At 36.6% G+C, this 22,060-nt stretch overlaps 1 long non-coding RNA gene across 1 annotated transcript in view; it reads right to left on the bottom strand.

Moving 5' to 3' along the window:
* The window catches only part of LOC132692193 (uncharacterized), a 321,863-nt gene that overhangs the window by 181,690 nt on the left and 118,113 nt on the right, over positions 1–22,060 (bottom strand). The window lies entirely within an intron of this gene.

The raw sequence follows: 22,060 nt of genomic DNA on the forward strand, positions 1-22,060 counted from the left end.
TAAAAAAGTATTGGCTTGGTCACTCAGCATCATCTTCTTTCCTACCCTCTAAGGAGAGTTCCATCTTGCCAGTCTAATGCCCCTGCTCATATTTTACTTAGAGATCTTCAGGGATATTCTCAGAGTAACCTGAATATCTCCTGGGCATCATTAGTTATAGGTCCTGGGTAATATTGATTTCTCACTAGTTAACCCTAGAAGGATACAGACCAATGAGTCACATAATAATCAGACCAACTGCTTGCAGTTCAGAATACATCCATTAACTTATCTAATATCCTCTTTTAAATAGGCCAGCATGTGATGTTAAATGGCTTATCCAAATCTTGACTCTAACAATATTCCCTGCTAAAATATGTAGGCAAGCTAGGATTCCAAACCCAAACAAGGTTATTGAATTTGACCTATAAAATATTAATGATATAAGAAATAATTAATAACTATTAATAAAAATTTCAGGGGTGGGGCGCCTGGGTGGCTCAGTCAGTTGAGCGTCCGACTTCAGCTCAGGTCACGATCTCGCGGTCCGTGAGTTCGAGCCCCGTGTCGGGCTCTGGGCTGATGGCTCAGAGCCTGGAGCCTGCTTCCGATTCTGTGTCTCCCTCTCTCTCTGCCCCTCCCCCATTCATGCTCTGTCTCTCTCTGTCTCAAAAATAAATTAAAAAATTTAAAAAAAAAAAAAAAAAAAATTTCAGGGGTGAGGTATTAAGAATCAAAAGTTTAGATACAAATAAGAGAGCAAGGAGTGAATAACTAGAGGATGTGGGTATATTATTCAAACAAATTTGCAAAAAGACATGGTATAAAAGTTGCTACACACTAAAAAGTAAAGCATAAGCTTAGATCAGCAAACTATGGCCTACTGCCTGCTTTCATAAATAACTTTTATTAAAATACTGCTTTACCAATTCATGTACATATTATCTATGGCTGTTTTTGTACTATAAGCATAAGTTGAGTAGTCACAATAGAAACCATATGGTCTAAGGAAACTGACCCGGGTGGCTCAGCCGATTAAGCATCTTACTCTTGATTTGGGCTCAGGTCATGATCTCATGGTTTGTGAGTTTGAGCCCCATGTCAGGCTTTGTGTTAATAATGTAGTGCCTGCTTGAGATTTTCTCTCTCCCTCTCTCTCCCCCTCCCCTGCTTGCTCACTCTCTCTCTGTCTCTCTCTCAAAATAAATAAATAAACTTAAAAAAAAAAAAAAGAAATAATATGGCCTATAAACTCTAAAATACTTATTATCTAGCCCTTTATTTAAAAACAAAAGTCCAGAAGGGGCGCCTGGGTGGCTCAGTCGGTTAAGCGTCCCACTTCAGCTCAGGTCAGGATCTCACGGTCCGTGGGTTCGAGCCCTGCGTCGGGCTCTGGGCTGATGGCTCAGAGCCTGGAGCCTGCTTCCGATTCTGTGTTTCCCTCTCTCTCTGCCCCTCCCCCGTTCATGCTCTGTCTCTCTCTGTCTCAAAAATAAATAAACATTAAAAAAAATTTTTTTTTAAATAAATAAAAATAAATAAAAATAAAAAAAACAAAAGTCCAGAAAACTCTTAGACTTTAAAAATCTAATGACCAAATTTTGAGGAAAAAGGCTGATTGAATTCATATGGTATGCTCACACCTCAAATTATTTCACACTTTACGCTATATTTTAGTGATCTTAATTTTACGATTTGGTTGAAGCGATAAACTTAGATAAATATTTTCTAGATTACTTATGTAATTTTTCATATATAAAGCTACTTAGATAAAGTATACCTTTCCTTGTCTACTGTTGCAAAATATTGAAGAGCAATATTTCTTTGTACATTGCAATAGTAACATTTTCCAAACAAAAACTGGAGTACTATAAAAGCATTTGAGAAGGATGAAGAAGAAGAAGAGGTCTTTAGTGATATTTTAGAAATGGGAAACATTCTGAAGGAAACTAGAGTATGAGTAGGTATTGTCAAAGACCTCTATAGTCAAAAATTTCCAGTAACCTCATGTTCATTGCAGCATTGCAGAATTGCAGCATTGTTTACAATAGCCAACATATGGCAACAACCTATATACCCATCAGTGGACAAATGGGTAAAGAAATTGTGAGATATATATATATATATATATATATATATATATATATATAGTGAAATACTATTCATCCGTAAAAAAAGAATAAAATCTTGCCATTTGTGACAATATGGATGGACCTTGAGGGCATTATGCTATGTCAAATAAATCAGACAGAGAAAGACAAATACTGTATGATTTTTTTTTTTTTTTTAGGTGAAACTTAAAAAAAAAAAAGCTCACAGAAACAGAGAACAGATTGGTGGTTGCAAGAGGCAGGGATTAGGGGGTGAAAGAAATGGATAGGCTGCTGTTTTTGCTTTGTTTTGCTTTGTTTTAGTCTAAATAAATGAATTTTAAAATGTTTAAAAATCTGGTAACCACCTAATTATGACAACCACAATATTTTCTTCTGTTGATTAAGTGGTACAACTGGGCCTTGCCACACCCAGATCCTGTGATCCTCACGGAATTAGGAAGTGCATTTTCATCTCCAGCCTAGATAGAACAACTATTATAGTACTTTGGGATGCTGTACTATATTCTTTAACAATGCATTTCTCAAATTTGGGGTGAAAAGAGTAACTTCTAAACCTTCTTGGACCCCAGGACTGAAATCTGAAATAGATGAGCAACCAAATAGTATCTGCGAAATTGGTGGTGGGGGGGGGGGGGGGGAGGCAGAATCTCTAAATCTGACAGAGAACTGACTGTATGATCACAGTGCAAAGCCTTGGCTCTTCATCCAGTTATCAGGTCTAATTCAGTTTCCAAACCCAGAGCCTCTTGAATGAAAGGGATGTGTGTTATTGGCAGAAAGAAGAAAGAAAGAAGCCTATGAGAGCACCACCAGCTACTACTGCATGTCTCCCCTCTACCTTCTTCTAAAGGGAATTGGAATCATTTACACATTCCCACCCATCCCAGGACTTATTTAGTAGCTTAGTGCTAAAACAGGACATGTGTTGAGACTTAGTTTCAGCCTCTATTGTGAAGAAATACCTCACAAGATATGGAATATTCTAGCATGTAGTGTGCATTCTGAACCAGCAGCTAATATATGATACTATTTCTCACATACATGGGCTCAGGGACCAAAAGATAAAAAGAGAAATGGCAGCCTTCACTCTAAATCCCAATAATTAATTATCAAAATTTTTGCTTCTCAGTACTTAGAGGTCCCTGAGACATGTCCAGCAGGTGTGTGAGGTCAAACTATTTTTGTAATTATGCTATGACATTATTTGACTTTTGCACTGATGGTAGATAAGCCAGAGCACTAGCACCAAATTGTACCAATAGCAATAGCCAAGATATGGAAGCAACCTCAGTATCCATCTACAGATAAATGGACTATATCCATCTATAGATGAATGGACTATTATATATTCATATATACATATATATGAATATAATACATACATATATAGGGTTCATTCATCTATAAATGGATACTGAGGTTGTTTCCATATCTTAGCTATTGCAAATAATGCTGCAATGAACATAAGGGTGCATGTATCTCTTCAAATTGGTAGTCTGTTTTCTTCAGATAAATACCCAGAAGTGGATTACTGGATTATATGGTATTTCTATTTTTAATTTTTTGAGAAATCTTCATACTGTTTTCCACAGTGGTTGCACTGATTTACATTCCCATCCAACAGCATAGAAGGATTCCCTTTTCTCCACATTCTCACCAACACTATTTTTTTGTTTTTTGATAATAGCCAATCTGATAGGTGTGAGATGATATCTCATTGTGGTTTTAATTTGCATTTCCCTGATGATTAGTGATGTTGAGCATCTTTTCATGTGCCTGTTGGCAGATGTATATCTTCTCTGGAAAATGTCTATTTAAGTCCTCAGCCCATTTTTTAATTGGGTTGGTTTTTTAATATTAAACTGTGTAAATTCTTTATATATTCTGAATATTAATCCCTTACCGGATTTGTGATTTGCAAATATCTTCTCTCATTGAGTAGGTTGCCTTTTTGTTTTGTTGATGGCAGACCAATGGATTTTAAAGTAAGAAAGTATTAAAAGTTTACTGTTATAGTATAGATTCCACATTGCAACTAACCTGCAAAAAACTACAACTTGTCAAGTTTTAGTGGTTATCAAAAAGGATATTCACAATTATTTGAAAAAAATATTAAAATACTCTCTTTTTCCCAACCTCATATCTGTGTGACTCTGGACTTTTTACATATATTTCAACTAAAACAACACATTGCAATATTAAGTGTAAAAATCAAGCTGTCTTCCAGTAAGCCAGACATTAAAGACACCTGCAAAAATGTAAAACAATGCCATTTTTCTCCTCTATAGCTACTTTCCATTAAAAATGTGTTCTACAAACTGAGGGTTGATGGGGGGGTGGGAGGGTGGGGAGGGTGGGTGATGGGTATTGAGGAGGGCACCTTTTAGGATGAGCACTGGGTGTTGTATGGAAACCAATTTGACAATGAATTTCATATATTGAAAAAATAAGTAAATAAAAATAAAAATGTGTCCTATATGGTAACATATAATAAGCTGACTATCATAACTTTTAAAGAAGTGATAAATATGTCAAAATTATCTTCATTTTAATTTCTAATATGGTAAATATCAATCTCTATAACAATGAACAATGTAAACAGTGCTCTTTGGAAACTTAAATGCTTTTTTAAAGTATAAAGGGGTCCTGAAACATAAAGTTTGAGCACTGCTGTCTTAGAAACTCTTCTCTTTATTTTTTTAAACCATAATTAAATGCTGTCATAATTTCTAGCAGTTCCTGGTTAACAGGAATAAAGATTTAAAAGATATCTGTAAATTCTTATATGAACTGCACCATAACTTTAAGAAGTTTATAATCCCATATTTATTTTATAAAATCATTTTTACAGTAACTGCCTTATCAAAGATAGTATTTCTGTGAAAAAAAATAAGAGGTATTTTAAAATAAGTTTTTTGGAATCTATTTCCTTGAAAGCCATCTCCTTCTTTATTTTTTCCTTCTTATGTCTGAGCATATTATGCTAAATATGTCCTCTCTTCATTTAGACTTCAGAAATACGAACAGCATGTTATCAGTGCCCACTTAATCTTCACTTAACTGGACACATTTAGCTGCTTTAATCTCTCCTCACAAATCAATTCTTCAGTTCTCTTTATCACTATTATTTCTCATTTCTGGATCTCCTCCAGTGTTTCTTTTCTTTTTTTTTCTTTTAGTTTCTATTTTAATTCCAGTTAGTTAAAATGCCATGTTACATGAGTTTCAGGTGTACACTATAGTGATTCAACAATTCCATACATCACCCAGTGCTCCTCCTTAATCCTCACCACCTATTTCGCCCATCCCCCACCCATCGCACCTCTGGTAACCATCATTTCACTCTCTATAGTTGACTTAGTTTCTTTTCTCAGAGTTCACAAAACAGTAAATTGAATTCCAGGTATGATCTCTCCATGACCCTATGGATGGAAGTGATCTGTTCCCTGCTCTCCTGATGCAAAACCCAAAAATAGTTCTGTATTCTCAGCCATCACCGCCAGACTTTATCTAATTTTTTTTTCTCAGTCACACTGGGGGTTCTATAGTATTTTTGGCTTCCAGATTGTTCTTTCCTACTGACTTCCCAAATCGCAAATCAATTTCTCACATTTCAAGCAAAATACAGGTAAATACACTCTCAGTTCTATAAGACTAAAGGGGGCTGTGAGGAAAAGAAAGTTTAGTAAGAACAAGAATAAAACTCAACTGCAATAATTGTATGTGTATGTCTGCACACATGTTTAAGAGTTGTGAAAGGTAATTATTTTAGTCACATAAATTTAGCCATCAAAAATAACACATAATTTGATTCAAATATTTGGCATTCCTTATCTTCATCAGTCTTTCCAGAATTTTATTACCTTCCTTTATTATTAACTGCTAGTGTGTTTTGTTTTTAGGAAAGAGAGGAATAAGCATATTTTTAAAATTATTATTTTAAAAGAAAATGTCACATATTTTATGTGGATTTTTTCTTTCACATAGTAGGATTCAGAATGTCTCTTTGTATATTTAGCACTTTTCCATGTACCAGTCAATGGGATTTTAAAATTCTCACCCTCCTTGGAGAAGCAATCACTATTAACTGTAGAAATAAGCCAAGAGTGGAATGCCTGGATGGCTCAGTCAATTAAGCATCCGACTTTCGATTTGGGCTCAGGTAATGATCTCACTGTTAGTGAGCTCAAGCTCTGTATCCAGCTCTGCACGGACAGTGTGGAGCCTGCTTAGGCTTCTCTCTGTCTCAAAATAAATAAATAAACATTAAAAAAAAGAAAAGAAAGAAGCCAGGGGTGACCCAGATTCAATAACCACTGCATAATTTAATTGGATACGGCTATGTGTTTATAGACATTTTCTGAAGACACCATATAAGAAAATAATACAGGAGAAAATTAAATGTAAGTATATTCAATAGTCCTCTGATTATTTCTGAAGTACATTTTATAAAATGCTTGTTTGAGAAATAGAATTATAAATGAAAGATTACAATGAAGCATTATATTAGATGCTGATGTTCTCACTCAAGAGAAATGAAATTACTCCAACTATAATTAACATCTATTTCTGTTTTCCAACATCAGTCAGTCAAATACATTGAGCTCTCATTATGATCTGCCCACTATTCTAAGTTCCATGAAAAATAATGTTCAAGAAGCTGATATTTACATATTTACTTTGCAAAGTTAATGTTGTTGTTAGAAGCTAAAAAAGCTAAAAAAAATAAGAAATTATAATTCTATGTATTGTAAATTTCTTTGAATAGAACTAGGATAATTAAGAAGATTAAAGAGATTCTTATTTAAAATATTCATTATTCATATTAAGAATTCCCAGAGGGCACCTGGATGGCTCAGTCGGTTAAGCTTCCGACTTCGGTTGAGGTCATGACCTCATGGTGAGTTCTAGCTCCACATGGGGCTCTGTGCTGACAGGTCAGAGCCTGGAGCCTGCTTCAGATTCTGTGTATCCCTCTCCCTCTGCTCCTCCCCCATTCTCACTCTGCCTCTCTCCCTCTCTCTCTCTCTCTCTCTCTCTCAAAAAAAATAAATAAATAAATAAACGTTAAATTTTTTTTTTAATTCCCAAAAAATATTATTAAGGGACTACCTTTTAAAAGTTGTAAAATCCATAAAAATCCATTCCTTTTATGAAAGAAAGAAAGAAAGAAAGAAAGAACGAAAGAAAGAAAGAAAATCATTTAGTGAGAGTTATTGATTCTGCAATTTTTTGTTTCTAAAAAAAATAAATCTTTCTAACCATGATTTTGAGACAAGTACCAACTATAGAGAAAATTCTCAAATAAACATAATGTAGTTCCCTTTAACTTTCAAAATAACAATTCATCCTATAGAGTTTTACAGATTTTACTTAGTCAAGCAAATCAAAGAGTTTATGGTCCACTGTAAAAATCCCATTTAAAAATTTATATAGCAAAATGGTTTGTTCCTTCTCCAGAGTTGATACTATAATATCAAACTTCTAATGATATTTTTTCAACAGAATGATTGAGAATTATCTCTTATTATCTTTATAAAATATCTCTATCCACCTCTCCCCCTGTAACTATTTTTTAACATAGTTAACCCACATATTTTCTCCAAAATTTTTTTGTTTTTTCTGGATATGAATCCAATTGTTAAATCCCTACAATTCAACATATATTTATTGAGATTCTCAAGTATGCGAAACTTTGGATTGGACTAAGCACTATTAAATCCCTGAATCCTATTGCAAAATCCTGTTTTGTCTACATCAATGAATCCATTTCACAGGGTAAATAATGAAAATAACATTTTAAATGGTCCCTAGCACATCAAATTATCTCTCTCTAATTCCACCTGAAAACTACAACCAGATGAATTATAGAATAGAGATTTAATAACTTTGTTGAATAAAAACACAAAAGCTTCACTTTTCTAAAGAAAGTTCACATATTGTTTTTAGCTAGGGAGACCTTTGTTTAAAGAAAATATACGAAAAATCCCAGTACACAAAACAGATGAAGGCAAAGTTATTTGGGTTAAGGTAGGGAAGGGACAGCAAAGGATTTATGGGTTCAAAGGATAATGTTTAGACTTCTTACCTTGCATCGAAGGTGTTCCACAAAATAACCTCTGTACTCCTTACCACTATCTCTCACACTGTCTCCATTCCTTAAACTTCTGGATCATCCAAACATAATAATTTTCTCTCAAATACACTCTAAACAATGCTACCTCTGCCACCTTTGTTTATGCTATTTATCCTACCTGAAATAACCCTCCTCCCAACATTTTGACCACTTATGTAATTTCTAGCCATTATTTGAGGCCTAGTAAATTTCTGCCTGCTTCCCTACCTGCCCGAAAGCCACAAGAAATAGTGAAAATTCTCTCCTAAGCTTATAGCATGAACTGCCACTTGGCATCGTGAGGTAATTATATTAAGGAAGCTTTTTATATAGTTTAAGCTTTCTACATTGATTTATAAATATCCTCCTGGTTAAATCACTTCTAGGCAAACATTCTAAAAGAATCTGTTTCTAAAATCATATGGATGTTGTCAGTATTCAGCTCCTTGCAGGTTGTTGGACCAAGAACCCCTATTTCCTGCTGGCTTTCAGCCAAAGGCCACCCTAGTTTCCTGCCACATGTCCTTCTACATAGGCAGCTCACAACATGGCAGCTTTCTTCATCAAACCCAACGAAGGAGAGAATGTCTCCTTGCCAGACAGACATTATAATCTGATGTAACATAATCACATAAATATAAATCATGTACATACTGTCACCTTTGCCATAGTCTAAGACCTAGAAGCAAGTCACAGGTCCTACCCACACTCAAGGGGAAAGATTTATAAAAAGGCATGACTACCAGGAAACAGGGGTCATGGAAGCCACAAGTCTGTCTGCCATTCTGCTAAAATCACTATATCAGTGAAAGGATGCTTACAATTATATGAAGTCAAGAAGACTTTCAAGTTGGTTCCAGACATCTGAAAAATCTGCACACACATTAGTAAAAGGTGCACACACGTTGAAATATGGTAAATAGCTTTATAAATAGGTAGAGTCAGGACACGGAAGGAAAATTTTTTTAGTACATGTATCAAATATCTGGCCAAAATTAAAAAGACAAATTTGACTTTGCTCTTCCTGAAGTCTGGTTAAGGAAAAAAAACCTAAAGAATTGGAAATGGTGAATTTCATTAATGCTACTTACCAAGATAACTGGGTTAGGAAAAGACTTGGGACACAGGGAGGGGCCAAGATGGTGGAACAGCATGGAAGGTTTTGTTTTTTGGTTTTTGGTTTTTTTCGTCTCTCATCCCTGAAATGCAGCCAGATCAACACTAAACCATCTTGCAAACCTAGAAAACTGAGTTAAGGATAAACACAACAATATGCAGAACCTGAACCACAACTCGGCAGGTACACAGCCAAGGAGTTGAACTGAGGGACAGAGAAGCCCTGGAGGGCAGGGAGCTGTTTTTGCTTACAGAGAGAGGATGGACACAGGGGGAAAGTATGGGAAAAGCACCTCACCACAAAAGCAGCTGGAGAAAAAGTGGAAAAGTGGAAACAGCCACAGGGACTGAACAAAAAAAGGGAGAAAGGAGAAAGGAGAGGGTTTAAATTCCATTAAGACTCTATAAACAGGTGGAGCACAGAGTCTGAAACTCCATAGCTCAATACTTGGCAATGCTCTGGTGGGAAGGGTGAACCCCCAGGAGCAGAGAGTGAGGTCCTCAGGGTCCTTGGGTCACATGGGGAGAGGCAGTTCCCCTGCTGGGAGGACATTTGGAAGAGGCTGTGCAGCCACCCCACAGGCAAAGGTCCAAACAGACCCCGGAGAACAACCACATTCACTGGTGCTTGAACAAGGACGTTAAGGGGGAAGACTGGTACCAGATGTGTGTTGTGATTTTCCATAAACCCTGAAACACTGCTACTACAAGATCGCATGAATATTTTCTGGGATGGGCTGGCACCCAGCTGCAGTCAATGGGCATTGTGAGCAGTGCGGTCTCATGAATGTTCCTGGGGGTATGTGGGCACCCAGTCATTGCTCAGTGAGACCCTCCCCCAGAAGGTCTGAGCAGGTCAAAGCTTCAGTCCCTCAGAAGTGAGGGATCAGGAAACACAGCCCCACCTGAGATAAAACTCAGCGGGGAGGTGCCGCCGGCAGCCTGACGGCTTGGTCACAGACAGCATAGAAGTAGGCAGTGGACAGAAGCTGTAAACAAAGGAAGAGTGCTTGATTGTCAGTCATGGAGAGCACAGAGTTCTGATACTAGAGATTGAGTAGCTGGGTGACACCATTTTCATTTCTCCTGCCCATGCACATACATGCCTACACAGGTCACAGCAATCCACCCCAGTAAACTGAGTAGTGCCATCTAGTGGAGAAAGCCATTACACTAAACCCTGCCCAACTGGTCCAACAGTACTCTTGACAAACACAAGTCTCTCCATTTGCTTAGTTTATAGACTATAAAGTGCTTCATAGATTGTCTTCTGTGGGAAACCAGACGCAATTTCAATTGTACTTTTTATTCTGTTCACTGGTCCTTTTATTCAATTTCTTTTTATTTTCTTATTCTTAATACAGAAAGAGAAAAAATCTATTTTTATATCCCATTTTTATTAGAAAGATTTTTCTATTCTATTTTTCTACTATATTTTTCACTTTTTTGTAAATTTTTAAATTCGATTTTACTTTCAACATTCAATTTTACTTTCAACATATACTTTCAACATTCATTTTCTCAAATTTTTGAACGTTTTCTTTTTTTATCCTTTATTTTCTTTCCTCTTTTTTCTTTTCTTACCTTTCCCTTTTTTCTCTAATCTACCAAGCTTCTTTCAACAACCAGACCAAAACACACCTAGGATCTAGCATCCTTTATTTGATTTCTTTGTGTTGGTTTTAATTTTTTAATTTATTTTTTTTTACTTTATTAATTCCTTTTCTTCCTCCAAAATGATGAAACGAAAGAATTCACCCCAAAAGAAAGAACAAGAAGAAATGAAAGCCAGGGACTTAATCAACACAGATACAAGCAAGATGTCTGAACCAGAATTTAAAATCATGATAATAAGAATACTAGCTGGGGTTGAAAATAGGCTGGAATCCCTGTCTGTGGAGATAAAAGAAGTAAAAGCTAGTAGGATGAAATAACAAATGCTATAACTGAGCTGAAATCTTGAATGGACGTCACAGCGGCAAGGATGGAAGAGACAGAGCAGTGAATCAGTGATATAGAGGACAAACTTATGGGGAATAATGAAATAGAACAAAAGAGGAAATTATGGCAAAAGAGCACGAAATAAAAATTAGAGAACTCAGTGACTCATTACAAGGAATAACATCAGAATCATAGGGGTCCAGGAGATGAAGAGAGACAAAAATGGGCAGAAAACTTATGTGAGCAAATCATAGAAAAAAAACTTACCTAACCTGGAGAAAGACACAGACATCAAAATCCAGGAAGAACAGAGAATTCCCATTAGAGTCAACAAAAACCGACTATCAACAAGGTATATCATAGTCAAATGCACAAAATACTCAGGCAAGGAAAGAATCATGAAAACAGCAAGGGGAAAAAGTCCTTTATCTATAAGGGAAGACAGGTCAGGTTGGCAGCAGACCTATCCATAGAAACTTGGCAGGCCAGAAAGGAGTGGCAAGATATATTCAATGTACTGAATTGGAAAAACATGCAGCCAAGAATTCTTTATCCAGCAAGGCTGTCATTCAAAATAGGAGAGATTAAAAGTTCCCCAGACAAACAAAAATTAAAGGTGTTCGTGACCACTAAACCAGCCCTGCAAGAAATTTTAAGGGGGACTCTCTGAGGGAAGAAAAGGCGGAAAAAAAAAGACCAAAAGCAACAAAGACTAGAAAGGACTAGAGAACACCATCAGAAACTCCAACTCTACAGGCAACATAATGGCAATAAATTCATATCTTTCAGTACTCACTCTAAACATCAATGGTCTAAACGCTCCAATCAAAAGACATAGGGTAACAAAATGGATAAGAAAACAAGATCCATCTATATGCTGTTTACAAGAGACCCACTATAGACCTAAACACCTTCAGACTGAAAATAAGGGAATGGAAAACCATCTATCATGTTAATGGTCGCCAAAAGAAAGCCATACTTTCTGATATAAGTAGCCATACTTATATCAGACAATCTAGATTTTAAAATAAAGACAATAACAAGAGATGAAGAAGGGCATTATATCATAATTAAGGGGTTTATCCACCACGAAGACCTAATAATTGTAAATGTTTATGCTCCAAATGTGGTACACCCAAATCTATAAATAAATTAATCACAAACATAAAGAAACTCATTGATAATAATGCATTAATAGTAAATGATTTCAACACCCCACTTTCATTTTTTTTTTTTTTCTTTTTTTTTTTTTTTTTTTTTTTAATTTATTATTTTTGGGACAGAGAGAGACAGAGCATGAACGGGGGAGGGGCAGAGAGAGAGGGAGACACAGAATCGGAAGCAGGCTCCAGGCTCCGAGCCATCAGCCCAGAGCCTGACGCGGGGCTCGAACTCACGGACCGCGAGATCGTGACCTGGCTGAAGTCGGACGCTTAACCGACTGCGCCACCCAGGCGCCCCGTCAACACCCCACTTTCAGCAATGGACAGATCATCTAAACAGAAAATCCACAAGGAAGTAATGGCTTTGAATGACACACTGGACCCAATATAATTAACAGATATATACATAACATTTCATCTTAAAGCAGCAGAATACACATTCTTCTCCAGTGCACATGGAACATTCTCCAGAATAAATCACATACTGGACACAAATCAGCCCTCAACAAGTACAAAAAGATCCAGATCATACCGTGCATATTTTCAGACCACAATGCTATGAAACTCGAAATCAACCACAAGAAAAAATTTGGAAAAATAACAAATACTTGGAGACTAAAGAACATCCTACTGAAGAATGAATGGGCTAGCCAATGAATTAAAGACAAAAATAAAAAGTAGATGGAAACCAATGAAAATGATAACACCAAAGCTCAAAACCTCTGGAACGCAGCAAAGGCAGTCATAAGAAGGAAGTATATAGCAATCCAGGCCTTCCTAAAGGAGGGATAAAGGTTTCAGAAACACAACCTAACCTTACACCTCAAAGAGCTGGAAAAAAAACAGCAAATAAAACCCCAAACCAACAGAAGACAGGAAATAATAAAGATTAGAGCAGAAATCAATGCTATCAAAACCAGAAAACCAGTAGAACAGATTAATGAAACCAGAAGCTGGTTCTTTGAAAAAATTAACAAAATCGATAAACCCCTAGTCAGTTTGATCAAAAAGAAAAAGGAAAGGACCCAAATAAATAAAATAAAGAATGAAAGAGGAAAGATCACAACCAACACTGCAGAAATAAAAATAATAGTAAGAGAACATTATGAGCAATTATACATCAATAAAATGGGCTATCTGGAAGAAATGGACAAGTTCCTAGAAACATAAGCTATCAAACTGAAATAAGAAGAAATAGAAAATTTGAACAGACCCATAACCAGTAAGGAAGTCGAATTACTAATTAAAAATCTCCCAAAAAAACAAGAGTCCAGGGCCAGATGGCTTTCCAGGGGAATTCTACCAAACATTTAAGGAAGAGTTAACACCTATTTTCTTGAAGCTGTTCCAAAAAATAGAAATAGAAGGAAAACTTCCAAACTCTTTCTATAAAGCCAGCATTACCTTGATTCCAAAACCAGACAGAGACCCCACTAAAAAGGAGAACTATAGACCAATTTCCCTGATGAACACGGATGCAAAAATCCTCAACAAGATATTAGCCAACCGGATCCAACAATACATTAAAAAAATTATTCACCACGACCAAGCAGTATTTATACCTGGGATGCAGGTCTGGTTCAATATTCACAAAACAATTAACATGACTCATCACATCAATAAAAGAAAGCACAAGAACCATATGATCCTCTCAATAGATGCAGAGAAAGCATTTGACAAAATACAGCATCCTTTCTTGATAAAAACCCTCAAGAAAGTAGGGATAGAAGGAGCATACCTTGAGATCATAAAAGCTCTATATGAAATACCCAATGCTAATATCACCCTCAATGGGGAAAAACTGAGGGCCTTCCCCCTATGGTCAGGAACAAGACAGGGATGTCCACTCTCGCCACTGTTATTCAACATAACATTGGAAGTCTTAGCCTCTGCAATCAGACAACACAAAGAAATAAAAGGCATCCAAATCGGCCAGGAAGAGGTCAAACTTTCACTCTTTGCAGATGACATGATACTCTGTGTGGAAAACCCAAAAGATTCCACCAAAAATTGCTAGAATGGATCCATGAAAAGAGCACAGTCGTAGAATATAAAATCAATGCACAGAAATCGGTTGCATTCCTATACACCAATAATGAAGCAACAGAAAGAGAAATCAAGGAATCGATCCCATTTACATTTGCACCAGAAACCATTAAATACCTAGGAATAAACATAACTAAAGAGGTAAAAATCTATACACTGAAAACTATAGAAAGTTTATGAAAGAAATTGAAGAAGAAACAAAAAAATGGAAAAATATTCCATGCTAATGGATTGGAAGAAAAACACTGTTAAAATGTCAATACTACCCAAAGCAATCTATATATTCAATGCAATACCTAGCAAACTAACACCAGCATTCTTCCCAGAGCTAGAACAAACAATCCTATAATTTGTATGGAACCAGAAAAGACCCTAAACAGCCAAAGCAATCTTGAAAAAGAAAACCAAGCTAGAGGCATCATAATCCCAGACTTCAAGCTGTATTACAAAGCTGTAATCATCAAAATAGTATGGTATGGTATGGTACTGGCAAAAAAAATGCACACTCAGATCAATGGAACAGAATAGAGAACCCACAAATGGACCCACAAATGTATGGCCAACTTATCTTTGATAAAGCAGGAAAGAATATCCAATGGAATAAAGACAGTCTCTTCAGCAAATGGTGCTGGGAAAACTGGACAGCAACATGGAGAAAAATGAACCTGGACCACTTTCTTACACCAAACATAAAAATAAACTCAAAATGGATGAAAGACTTAATTGTAAGACAGGAAGCCATCAAAATCCTCTAGGAGAAAGCAGGCAAAAACCTCTTTGATCTTGGCCACAGCAACTTCTTATTCAACAGATGAACACAAGTGAACACAAGGAAAGGGAAGCAAAAACAATATAAAAACAGGGAGGGGGACAAAAGAGACTCTTAAGTATGGAGGACAAACAGAGGGTTGCTGGAGGGGTTGTGGGAGGAGGGATGGTCTAAATAGGTAAGGGGCATTAAGGAATCTACTCCTGAAATCATTGTTGCACCATACACTAACTAAACTTGGATGTAAATTAAACAACAAATAAATTTTAAAAAATACAATCAAACATTAAATACAAAAAAAATAAATCATAAAGAAATCATATAACAAAGTATTTTCTCAACATATTTGGTCATGATGCATTATGAAATAAATTACAGATTATAAAAAAGTATTACCCATATATACGTATGCATGTACATAATTACTAGAGGAAATTACATCAGTGATCATCTTTGCAATCTAGAATTATTAATTATTGTCATTTTCTCTTCCCCATTTTATGCATTATACATATTTTCTTCAATAGACAAAAGAATATTATCTTTAAAAATTAATTGCCTTAAAAATTTTAAAATTAAAGGTCATTATATAAAAAAAAAAGACTTAGGACAGAGTGTAGCATGTCACCATCTGTGCCTTACAGAGGCATAATTCCAGATATCCTCTTCCAGAAAATTTGGCCAAAAGCAGGGGATCATGATTCTTCATAACTGTAGAGAAGAGGATTCCATGAAAGTCTGGGTTAAACTCAAAGACAAAAACATCTGCTAAGAAAAGATTTGGGGGTAATTCAGAGGAAAAATCAAAGTGGAGACTCAGTCACTAAAGTGTTATCCAGTCAAGCTGCACACATAATTCAAAGTTTTCAATCAGGAAATCTGTCAAGTAAATTAAGCAGAAAGACAAAGAGATTGTTTTGACTGAAATATCATCCTAAAGTGGAACTAGGTATAAAGTCAAGTCCCAATATGAATTTTTTTGGCCTATCTCAAGCCTGTGCATGAGAGTAATCTCTTCATTCATCCTTAGGAAGACATATACATGAAATATATATCTCAGTGAGGCACCTGATCCTAGTTACCTTTTATTTAACTTCCTTGATAAGAGATTTGGACATTTTTCATACTAGAACATTTTGGAAAGGCAACATCAATGTGAAATCAACAAATTTAGGCAGTTATTTTTCCAAAAGAATAATTCTAGTGGCTCAAACTATATAGTTTCTCTCTATAAATTCCTATAAAGAATAGGTTTATGTCAAAGTTTTAGAACTCCATAACCTTTTCCAGAATTATATTGAGAAGACTCATAGAAATGGATCTGTAGCTACTTTTTTTTTTAATAGATGTATCTCAAGTGCCTAAAGCAATACTTCAAATAGTAGACGCTCAACAAATACTAGTTTAGTGAATGAACAAAAAATTAGAACTTGGAATAATTTCAAAGTTCACACAATCCAGTTCATGTTTCAGTCAGTGTAATGTTCCCACAGCTTCCTAATCTTGAGTCCCTTATATTTGTAGAGCACATTAGAGTTGATAGTTTATTATTATATACCTGTATTTTATTTTATTCTTGACAAAATGCTCTATGATAAGTACTAATACCTTCAACTTAACAGAAGGAAAAACAAACTCCAAAAAGTGAAGTGATGTGCCCAAGATAACACAGTCAGAAGATAACCAATCATTCTGTTCCATTAACTGCAGTTTCATATATTTGGCATCGCTTTAGGTACCCATATGATAAAGACCACCTATACTATTTCATGCTAGCCCGAACCTTCTCTTGGATTATAAAATCACCCCTTGCAGGTAAGGACAGGGTGAGCCAAGCAACCTTGAGCAACACCAAGGCCACCAATTTTCTGGAAAGTCTTTCAGCACCCCGGCTATCCTGTGTGAAGCCACTCTGTGATGGGAAGAATGCTTTCCCTCTGTTCTAAAGATCCTGACAAAGACCTCACTGTGGTAGTTCACATTACCCCAGCACCTCATCAGCACATTGTCAATCTAAAAAGAAAAATTATAGGGGCTCCTTGGTGGCTCAGTCAGTTAAGCATTTGACTCTTGGTTTCGGCTGAGGTTATGATCTCACAGCTTTGTGGGTTCGAGCCCCACATCAGGCTCTGAGGTGGCAGTACAGAGCCTGCTTGGGATTCTTGTCTCCCACTCTCTCTGTCCCTCCCGGAATGGCACTGTCTCTGTCTCTCTCAAAATAAATGAATAAACTTTAAAAAAAAAGGGGAAAAAAGAAAAGAAAAAAAAGACTATGTTGTTTGTCAAAACCTTAAATCTAAAGCAACAATGAAGAGAAGAAAGAGGTAAAATATTTTCACAATCACTGCAATCCAGTAGACACGCAATGAATATTATGCTAATTATTTAAATAATTGTCAACTTTGTCAAATACGGGTTTTTCAAAAGCTGCTTTTACTAGGGGCGCCTGGGTGGCACAGTTGTTTAAGCGTCCGACTTCAGCCAGGTCACGATCTCGCGGTCCGTGAGTTCGAGCCCCGCGTCAGGCTCTGGGCTGATGGCTCGGAGCCTGGAGCCTGTTTCTGATTCTGTGTCTCCCTCTCTCTCTGCCCCTCCCCCGTTCATGCTCTGTCTCTCTCTGTCCCAAAAATAAATAAAAAACGTTGAAAAAAAAAAAATTTAAAAAAAAAAAAAAAAGCTGCTTTTACTAACACTGTTCTTTTACCCTTACAAATCTAGGTGGGGTTCTTAGGAATACAGATCAAAAGCGAAAAAAAAAACACAAAACACAACAAAACTGTGTTTTAATTGTGGCAACAACATGAAACCAAAAATAACTAAAGTTCATTCAAATGTAATCCAGAGGCCAGCTCCCTGGATGCCTGTGAGTCTTCTAATCTATTAAGTCATCCTGCCCTTTGTTTGAATCTTTCTTCCACTTATTGTAGGAAATCCAGAGTTCAGTTCTCTGTTTTGTTTTGTTTTGTTTTGTTTTGTTTTGTTTTGTTTTTGTTTTGTATTTGTACCCGAGGATGAGGGGGTAGATTAGGTAAATTCTAAATACCTCTGGCTCCCAGTTACTGCTCTGTCATTATTCTCTGACTTTAATGTATGTTGTAACTGTTCTCTATTATGTTGCTCTTTTGAGACGACCCTGGTACTAATCCTAGGGTACCAACAGAAGTCAAAATTTTACTGAAGGTCTAGAGCAAAAGAACACTATATAGGAACTTAAAAACTTAACATGGATACACCATTAAATATCTTATTATTTGGGGGGTTCTTTCTGGCTTTACAAAAAAGTTATCAGTTATTATAATCTTCTGAAATTTGCCTTTCTTCATCATGTTTTTAAAATTTATCCATACAGTGGCAGCTTCAACAATAGTGATAATGTTCTCATTCTTACGGTGGGTGGAAAGTTCACAAATGTTTGTTTTATTATGATCAAAAATTAAATGTCATTATAGATTATTTCATATGTATCATATTTCATATGTATTATTTCATATGTATCCTAAAAACATTTTAGCTAAATATTAGCTACCTTGTTTCTTAAAATTCCAACAGCTATTAACACCTCCAGGAACTTCTCCATCCTCCATCCAACTTCTCCATCTGTTCCGTGGGGCTCAGTAGAAGACCAGGTTACTTGGCTCCAATATCCCTTCCTTGATCTTCTCAATTGCTTTCCTCTAAGTGTAGATCTTAATCCTTGGATTCCTGTTACTAATTCTTCCAAATGTGCTCTTCAATATTAACTTGTAACAAACAACCCCAATATCACAGAGGCTTAATTCAAAATTCTAATTCATATAAAATCCAGAGCTGAAGTTCCTGGCCAGGAGATCTCCAGGTAATCAGGTTTCAGGTTTCGGGTTCTTTCCATTGTGTGTTCCACTGTGTCAAAGTCTTTCCCTTCCTGCTGTATGGTTCAGGGGGAAAGAGCAAACAAGATCACATGGAGACTTTTATGGTCAGGCTTGGAAGTGACATACATCACTTCAACTCATTGTCCATTCAAAGAGTTCAATGACACAGTCCACTCAGACTCCAAGGGCTACTGGGAAATATAGTCTTCCTCTGTGTCCAGAAGAAAAATTAAATAGTTCAGTAAACACACAATATTGTCTCTGGTCTTCTTTTCCTTCTCCACCCTGTTCAAGCTACTGTGGGAGATGGGGAGTCTTGGGTATAAAGTCTATATATATAATATACAAGTAGAAAAGTAGAATATCGGACTATTTTCTATACAAAACAGAACTCTTTATATGAATCAATCTGTCACAACCATTTAATAGGGATGGAGGCATTCTCAGATAATAACAAAAGTTTTCCTTGGCAATACTTTTTTTGGCACTGACATTCCTTATCATAAGAAAAAGAGGAGATCAGAATAAAGAAATCAACTGAGGTTCTGAGCCCTTAAATTTTTGCAATTAGTTTCAGAGTCAGTTGCCTTGAAAACCAAGGGAGGAGTTTTAAGAGTGAAAAGGTATCTTGAATTACAAAAAGCTTGGTTTTTCATACATAGGGCACAGCCTGGAGGACTAATATGGAGTTTGTGCCATAGCCTTAGAGTAAGGAAAACTTAATCATGAAGAAAGAGAAGTTACCTCTACTCAAAAGGAGGTTGTGTCAACCAGTGGAAGAATTAAAGGTGACTTAGTGGAGTTTAAAAATTGAGAGCTACTTGAGAAAAGATCTATGCTCCATCTCCTTAGGTAAATCTAGTTGGGAAGAATGACAGGAGGGAAGGAGGCATCTCTGGATATACTAATAGAAATCTGAGATAAGTGTGAAGAGATCCCAGAACAAAAGGATCTTTGCCTGGCTAACAAGAGTATAACCCAGAAGCTGGATAGAGAAGTCCTCCATCCAACACTACACTTGAAATAGAAATGGTTAAGGGGGGTGTCTAGATGAATAGGCTCGAGAGCTTCCTCATAATATTCTCAGCACTCCAGAAAGGTGTGGATGCAGCAGCCAAGAGTTCCCTAGCAACCTTAGCAGAGTGCAGACAAGACTGAGATTCAAAAGCCCAAAAAAGGCCTTGCAGTGGGAATAAGAACTGGAGGCCATCATGAGGTGTGAATTTAGTATCAGAGACACAGGCCAACAGCCTAGACCAGGAGAAATGAGTGACACCTCAATGGAAGCCAAAATATAGAAAGTCCAGCAGGCCAGCTGGCCAGCTCCAAATGCCAAAAGGAAACACAAGATAACCACCATCATCACCTCCCAAGGGCCAGAATTACACAGTCATAATTAACTAAGTTGCTACCCAAAAGAGACTTAAAGTTTAACTGAAAGTGCTATTTGCCTTAAATTGGCAATGAGTTGCCCTCATTAACAAAAAACTTGGGGACTTGAGTAAACTCATGTTAATTATAGGAAAACAAAGAACATTTTTTTTTGCACACTTAAGTTATAAGTTTACAACTTTCTTCTCTTCTCGTCAAAATTTTTTTTGATGGTGTATTATATTTTAGGCCCTGTGCTAGGCGTTAAGTATACAAAGATTAGTAACTCTAAGTGCTTAACTCCTGTTACAGTCTTATGGTGGAGTGAGTAAGTTAGCTAGGCTACAGAACCCATTGTATCCGAATATTTATATTAGAATACAAATATCCTATATATGGGCTTAAGCAATAAGGTTTATCTTGATCACACAGTGGTCTAACTGTAAGCAGCCTTGAATAGATACAGTAGCCCCACAGTGTCAGGGACATAGGCCTCTTCTGCCTTGTTGCTCTGCCATCCTGGGGTGTTGCTCATATCTGCATAGTCAAAAGTGACTCACCATACCCATATTCCAGTCACTAAGGAAGAAAAAAAAGAGTAAGGGAAGAGCTTTAACTTCAAAGAGCATAGCTCTTGGGTCACCTGGGTGACTCAGTAGGTTTAGCATCCAACTTCAGCTCAGTTCAGGTCATGATCTTGCGGTTTAGTGAGTTTGAGCCCTGCGTCAGGCTCTGTGATGACAGCTCAGAGCCTGGAGCCTGCTTTGGATTCCGCATCTCCCCCTCTCTCTGCCACCCCCCGCCCCATGCTCATGCTCTGCCTCTCTCTGTCTCTCAATAATAAATAAATGTTAAAAAAAATTAAAGAGCACAGTTCAGAAGTTGCACACACAATTCTGTGCACAAAGTACTGGCAAAGAATTCAGTCACATGGCCACACGTACTAAAACAAAGGCTGGGAAATGTAGTTCTCATTGAGCATCTATATGCCTAATTAAATCCTTGTACTACATATGGCAGATCAGGAATCAGGAGACAACTATACCATTTGCTTTAGTCTGCTTCTCTGGCTTCTCAGATACCCATGATACGTGATCCAGCAAGGGAAAGACACTAACTTCTGAAGGCAAAGTAGAGAAAGTACAGAGGGAGAGGAAACATGTCTATCAGGGAGGCCTTCAGAGAAGAACTGATGCTTGAACTGAATCTCATAAGGTGAGTAGAAGTTCACTAAGAGGACTGAACAGAATGAGAGCATTTAGAGTGAAGGAAAATAAGAACATATGCAACATCACAGAAGTATGAACTTTGCAGTTACGTTTAGGGAATTGCAAATAGTTCTATGAGGTCAAAGCATATGAAAAAATCAATAGAGATGACATTGGCTAGATATGAAGAAATCAGATAATAAACAGTCCTCTATGGCCAAGAAAGAATTTGGCTATTGTTCTGCAGGTAAAAGGGAAATGCTGATGAATTCTAAGTAAGGAAGTGACATAATCATATTTATATATTTAAAAGATTGTTCTTAAGACAATGCAGAGAATAAATGAGTCTGTAGAACAGGAATAAGTTCTAAGAGGCAACTGCAATTG

The sequence above is a fragment of the Panthera onca genome, chromosome B1, assembly GCF_046562875.1.
Source record: "Panthera onca isolate mPanOnc1 chromosome B1, mPanOnc1 haplotype 2, whole genome shotgun sequence".
Classification (NCBI taxonomy): domain Eukaryota; kingdom Metazoa; phylum Chordata; class Mammalia; order Carnivora; family Felidae; genus Panthera; species Panthera onca.